This window comes from Phoenix dactylifera, chromosome 8 (genome assembly GCF_009389715.1).
Source record: "Phoenix dactylifera cultivar Barhee BC4 chromosome 8, palm_55x_up_171113_PBpolish2nd_filt_p, whole genome shotgun sequence".
Classification (NCBI taxonomy): domain Eukaryota; kingdom Viridiplantae; phylum Streptophyta; class Magnoliopsida; order Arecales; family Arecaceae; genus Phoenix; species Phoenix dactylifera.
This window is the reverse complement of record NC_052399.1, coordinates 3203013-3210002: the sequence shown is the minus strand read 5'-3', so window position 1 is coordinate 3210002 and position 6990 is coordinate 3203013.

Below are 6990 nucleotides of genomic sequence, written 5' to 3'. Positions count from 1 at the left end.
CAGCGTAGCCTTGTTGAAGCGGGTGAGATAATCCCGCAGGCTTTCTCCCTCGTTTTGCCGAACATCAAAGAGGGAGTCGGAGACCAGTCGCCGCCGGCTACTGACGGCGAAATGAGTGATGAAGAGGCGAGTGAACTGGTCGAAGGACTGGATTGAGTTAGCCTCCAGGCCGGCGAACCACGCCCTTGCCGGGCCACGGAGGGTTGCTGGGAAAGCCTTGCAGAGGAGAGGATCTGATGCTCCGTGGAGGAGCATAAGGGTCCTGAAACTCTCGACGTGATCCCGCGGGTCCGCTGCCCCGTCATAGGGCTCGATCGCCGGCATCTTGAACCCCGGCGGATTCGGGGTCCGCAGGATCCTCGAGGCCAGCGCCGGCTGGGAGGAGATCTCCAAGTCGGCGAAGGGATCTTTGGAGTGGCCCTTCAGGACCTGGAGTTGTCGGTGGAGATCGTCCACCCGCCGGTCCAGGGAGCGCGACCGATGGGTGGGAGACAAGGAGCACCGAGAGGGGGACCGACTGGAGCGCGGGTTCCTTGAGGACTGGGGGGTCTGGGAACGCGCCCGGGCCCGCCTCTCGTACCCCGCGCAGCTCCGATGGGAAGGTCCCGGCAGAATGGACCGTGCTCGAGAATCTTCCTCGCGCCGGCGCTCCTCCCCATGGGAGAGGAAGGAGCGCGGGTTGAGGAGGACAGGTGAGCGCTCAGGGAGCAGCGGCTCCTGGGCCCGCTGCGGCGCCCGAGACATCACACCCTGCAGGTTCTGCACTGCCTCCACGAGGGTGCGAACCTGCTGGGCTAACTGGTCGAACTGAGCGGCTTCGACCATCTGAATGGGAGGTGGAGCGGTGGAGTGTTGCTGAGAATGTGTTGGAGACGCAGCGGCCTCCCGGCCGGAGGCGCGAGAGGCCCCGCGACCGGAGGCATTGGAAGCTCCACGACCACCTCGCCGTGCCATTACGATCGCTCTGAGATTCGGTGACCCTTCTTCTAGCGCCAACTGTTGCTGGTGGTCCAAACCGAGAACGATTGGCACAGCGGTGTGAACGGGGTCCCGTTTGAGTTGCCTTGGTTGGTGTTGATTGCGCTCCACCTTCCACCGGGAAACCTGCAAGCAAGCCTCGCACCACCACTGGGGTAGTGGGGGCCCTCCGACGATCAAGTCAGAGGAGATTGGGGGAGAAGGAGAGATAATAGTAGCAAGTAAGAGAATGCTCTGGAAGTTCTTGCTTACCTCCCCCCTTCTCCCCCCAGCCGCATATATACCAGGCTGGGGGGTCCTTTTGGGGGGTTGGTCATCGTGTAGCACGATGGAGCTGCCACTGACATGGCCGTTACAGGGCGTCGTGGGGCAGCGCTGGGTACGGCCATGACAGGGCGTAGTGGAGCTCCGCTTTGTACGGCTGTTACAGGGGATCGTGGAGCAGCGCCGGATACGACCGTTGCTGGGTGTAGTGGAGTAGAGGGCCGCGGCGTGCCTCTGGGGAATAGCCTGTCGTTGTCGAGAGATGTCCGACTCGGGGTCGGGCTGCGGAGACGAAGATGTCCGACTCGGGGTCGGATTGCTGGATCAAGGGGCTGCCGACTCGGGGTCGGGCTGCGGAGCCGAAGATGTCCGACTCGGGGTCGGATTGCTGGATCAAGGGGCAGCCGACTCGGGGTCGGGCTGCGGAGCCGAAGATGTCCGACTCGGGCTCGGATTGCTGGATCAAGGGGCTGCCGTAGTCTTCCTGGGCGCGCGTGCCGGTCACGTGGGGCATGGTGGCTAAGTTCCCCCGTAACAATACCGATTGTCGGACTGTCTCTACTCTTTTTGATCCCTCTACACACCTTAAGAAGAACTTAGGAACTCCTATCCTTCAAGGCCTATATGCTCAAATTATACGCTCACTAGGATTCCTAGCAAACTACACCATGCTAGACATGGCATATGCTGTGAATAGACTTAGCAGATATACTGTTAATCCAAATAGAGATCACTAGACAGCATTCGAGAGAATCCTTAGGTATCTTAAGGGTACCAAGTCCTATAGTTTGCACTTTAGTAGGTTTCCTACTGTTCTAGAATGCTATAGTGATGCCAACTGAATCAGCGATACCTTAGATGTTAAATCCACCACAGGATATGTTTTTCTTCTAAGAGATGCTGTTGTGTCTTAGAAATCCACCAAACAAATCTTGATATCTAGGAGTACCATAGAGTCTAAACTGATAGCTTTAGACGCCACTAGCACTGAGGCTGAGTAGCTCAGATATCTACTAATAGACCTTCCTATAGATGAGTCACATTTACCACCTGCCTCCTTACATTATGACTGTAAATCTGCAATAGATAAGTACAACCAAAAAAATGCCAATGTAAAAATGAACATGCACTTAAAAGTGCGTCATAAATTATTAAGATATAAATTAAAAAATAACGTTATTGCTTTAAATTGTGTAAAATTAGAAAATAATTTGGCTGATCAGCTTACAAAAGGTTTGTCTAGAACAGTAATTCTAGAGTTATCGAGGGGGATGGGGCTTAGCCCATAAAGATAGATCACTACGGTGGAAACCAAACCTTAAAAGGTTCAATGGGTAGAAACAAACCGGAATGTGACTAAGAGGAGCACTGTTTGATGTTTTCCTCATTCCTGTGACGTTAGTGCTCATAAAAGCAAGCGGTAGGATGAGTTTGTTTATATAACTCTTAATGAGTCCGAGACCCAAAAGACAGGAGCTTCCTTGCAACTTCCTTATTAGGACTAATTTATATGTGCAGTCGTAAGGCCGCGATTATGAAAAATGGGTGATTCCCTAAAAAGCACATAAAAGATACCTACGCATGGCCATATTAGTGTAACCCGCTTAGAACCCAGATCAGGCTATATTATGTGTGTTGTTGATTTATTCTGAGTCATGGACCGAGGTTCAATGTTAAGACTACCTTGGCTCCACAGATGTAATCAATTGTTACTAAGTGAAGGTTTAAACCGAAAGGTACCTACACCTATTGCATAATATAAGATATCCAACATTTTATTTTGATTTTAAAATTATTTAAATTTTTGTGGAGGATTATTGGTAAAATTTAAATGCACACGCGGCCCGAGATTCAGCCGCATGCGCATTTGAATTTCGCGAAACGCCTGTTGTGGCATTCGCAAAATCACTGTAGGCGCGTCCGCGGAAGGCGCAGATGCGTCCGCAAAAAGACCAAAAAGCCCCTCTAAACCCTCTATACATATTCCTTGATTTCATCCTATTCGGGACACGAAAAATTAGAAAAAAATATCAAAAAATTCTGAAGAAAAGTTCTTCCTCTTAGCCACTTCTGATTTTTATTTTTACAATTATATTCAATTTATTTTATTTTTTTTATTTCGTTCTTCACTGGATCTGCAAGTTCGATCGGATTCGATTTGACTTCTTCCGAGACGTACCAAAGAAGAAGTTTAGGATCGTCGTATCTCTGAGGAGGATTACCGGAAGACCCATACGTGGAGGCAAACACTTTTTTGGACCCGATGGTTTCTTTTTCTTTGGATAGCCGGGAGACCCCTTGACCCCACAGTTCTCACTTGCCTAACTTCAAGCAATCACGACATCATATTGTCTTTTTTGACGCCATCATGACCGTCCGATTTGATGGATCATATCGTCATCAGATGCTCCCTCGTCCCTCGAAAGCCATGCTCAGCAATCCGCAACCTCTTACGTAAACTGCGACCAGTTCCCAATTACAAACGTCCCAAAGAACGGAAAGACGAAGAGGATCGAGAAACCTGAGACCGCAACAATAAGCGACGTGGCGGTTTTCGCGGTCACGCACGACGTTATGTGGCTGGCCGACCTCAATAAAGTAGGTGAGTCGTCTCTCGGCCCTGTCCCGGCCCTGTTGGGTATCTGGTGAACTGAGTGAAACTTCATTCCAAGGGACCCTCTGTTCAGAGCCAGACCCCAAACGAGGGGGCCGGGTCTGGGTTAAGCTAATTAGGTTCTGAGACTCAAAGATTTATAAAGATTCCAGAGAGTTGGTCGAAAAGAAGGTTAAGACCAAGGCTTTGCATGTGATGGGACGTTAAACATAAATCAAAGTGAATTAAAAAGAAAAGCTGGCACAACATATTCATCGTATGATCTCTTCTTTGGATTATTTTTCTGTGCAACATGTTTATAGGAAAGCAAACCAAACTACCCAATTGGCTTGAGGGTTTGATTTGGTTCACTCCTTAATTTGCGCCTAGGTTCTTCTATTCGTGGGGAGCCATCTTCGCTGTTGAACATGGATGCTGGTTTTTGTTCACTTTGTTTTTAATGTTTAGGTTTTATTGTTTCTTTTCTTCCTTCTCTTTGTACACAAGAAAAGAAAAAAAAGAAAAGAAAAGAAAAGAAAAACTGGCACCAAAGTTTATTTTGCGAAGTCCTAAGACTTATTTTAGAATTGTTTGCTCTGTAATCATTGGCGGTAGCAATGTTCAATAGGATATACATGAATGATTTTACATTAGATATTTTTTTGATTGTCTTTGAATTCCAAAAGAGATGTATTAATATAATTTAGATCAACAATTGGCAATCCTTCTATAATTAGCCATAAAGTGCAAAACATTATAGATAACTAAAATTTATCAAAAAGAACTTAGCACATGAAGAAATATTAATAACTAAGATGACTGCATATAGGAATGGCATCTATGTTATAACTGGTAATGATGAATGATCTTTTAACATATTTATGCATAAGCAGTGTCTTGAAGCATTTCCCATTTGCCAGCTTTGTAAACATAAGTAGCCAACGTGCCTAATAGAAAGCAGATAAAGTTTAAATTCCAATATTTACTTCAGGACATTTTTAAATGGTTGCTGTACTTCTCGCAAAACCCTACTAATAGGTGCCTGTATAATAAGCTTATGGACCCTTTTTCTTTTTGATAAACCGCAATAGGCTACATAACCTAACTTGTTCTCATATTCCTTATAAAGGCTAGATTTGATGTCAAGTTGCTTGATCTGTCTACAAAAAACCTACCCACTTAATAAACCAGCATAAGCCATGCACTTAAAAAGTGGGCATATAATTGACTGCATACTGCATGGATATACATACCTTGAAAGAAAGCACCTAGTCAATTGGGCTTCTTTTTATTTTACATGCATGCCAATAAGCATGATAGTATTTCGATCCCCATCTTCCAACCAGCTCCTGTTCTCGACCAGTTAGTTAGTGTTGTTTGAAGTCACAAGTTCATGTCCTGTCAAGATGCTGCCGGATTTTAAGCTTTCCACAGATGCTTACATCAGGCCTCAAAACAACCATATGCTTACATGCAATGCCCAGGAATACAGGTGCTTCAAGATCTGCTATTCATTTAGGCTCCTTGTTCAGGCCTCTCCCAAGAATAAAAATGCCTTCAGGCTTTACATGTTTCCAGGGTTTCAGGTTCTCTCAGGCAACAGATTCCATCTACTAGTTGCCCTACAAGCGGGGCCTGGTGCCAACCTAAGCCGTGGGCATGTCATGAAATGTTTCAGAAATTTTCATACAAGTCAATGCCAACCCAGCCTTGCATGCGTTTGAGACTAGAGTCACCCCTCAGGAAAACAGTTATATATTTAGTCCCTGCACACATGTTGTTGACATAAAAAATAGGCTTGCATTTTTGATGCACTGGCATGAACAGCATCAATTCCCTCTCCACGATCCCCACCTAAAAAGGGGGAGAAAAAGAAAAACATAAACATGAATCAAACCTGCATCACCGTCTTAATATTTAACTGTGCCTCTATTTTAATTTGAAGTAGGCACAAAAGTACAATTAAAAAGATTAAAAACCATACAAAACAGAACAGCCTAATGGTTTTTACATGGAGAGAGAGTTATCAAGTTATGGAAACCAAGACCCACCGAAGGTTTAAGAAACATCCCTTGGTTTTTACATGTCATACTAGAAGGTGAAAACCAACCTTCAGTAAGATCAACTCAGTCACCAAATGTTTAAAAATGGAAGTCCCTGACAAACAAATAAACATAATCCTCTTTGGGCTCATCCAGCCATGTCATAATCTAACTACACTACAAGACACAGCCATAAAAATCAGATACAGCAGCCTTTTTCTTGGTCTCATCCACTTCCAAGGTTTACCAAGGAAGTGCAGACTGTGCAGTTTTTGCCCCTGAACTTTACTTCTACAAAACCAGGTATGAATAATTTAAACTATAGTTAGAATAACAATCACAGATCAGACAAAAGGCATCAACCTGCTAGATGTGCAAGCTGGTGAGTATTATAGATCACTGCAACAAGGTGCAAGCTCAGTCCCAAAGTAGACCATCACTTCTTTCAACACGTTGAATTTTTATAATTAAAAAAAAATAAGAAGAACTACATATTTAGACATGGAATTTCAACATAATAAGCACTCTGACTTCTGCATTTACTAAATTCTGTAGTTGTAATCATCCCAAATGGGTTGAATATTTCATCCTTCTGAATTTTCTGATCCGGATTACTAAAATAATGGAACAATCTTCATAGTATTTCATCTATGATAGCTTAACAAGTAAAACTCTCCACCTTTTCTTGGAGTAAAGCTCTGATAACAACAAGGTCGAATTCAACATAGAACCAAATCACATTTACAATCATCAATTGATCACATTTACAAACGAATACAAGGCTATGACCATTTAAGGAACTAGAAATGAAAAAAAAGGGCAAAAAAAAATGATTAATCAGCATGTATCAATTGCCTATTCAACATCCTACTCTCTTGTTTCAGGATACTAATGCATACGAAAAACTCAATTCATCATCATCACTATCGAAGCTTTTTTTTCAATAAATCGCGCTCTGATTATCAAGGTAAACACAGCATAAAAGGATTGAGAAGAAGATAATGTCTCGAGCCGTCCTAATGCCAACTCTCTAAGTATTGATATCAATTTCCAGCCAAGATGACCATGAACTAAACTAAAAACCTAGAGACTAAGTTCTCAGTTAAAGAGGCC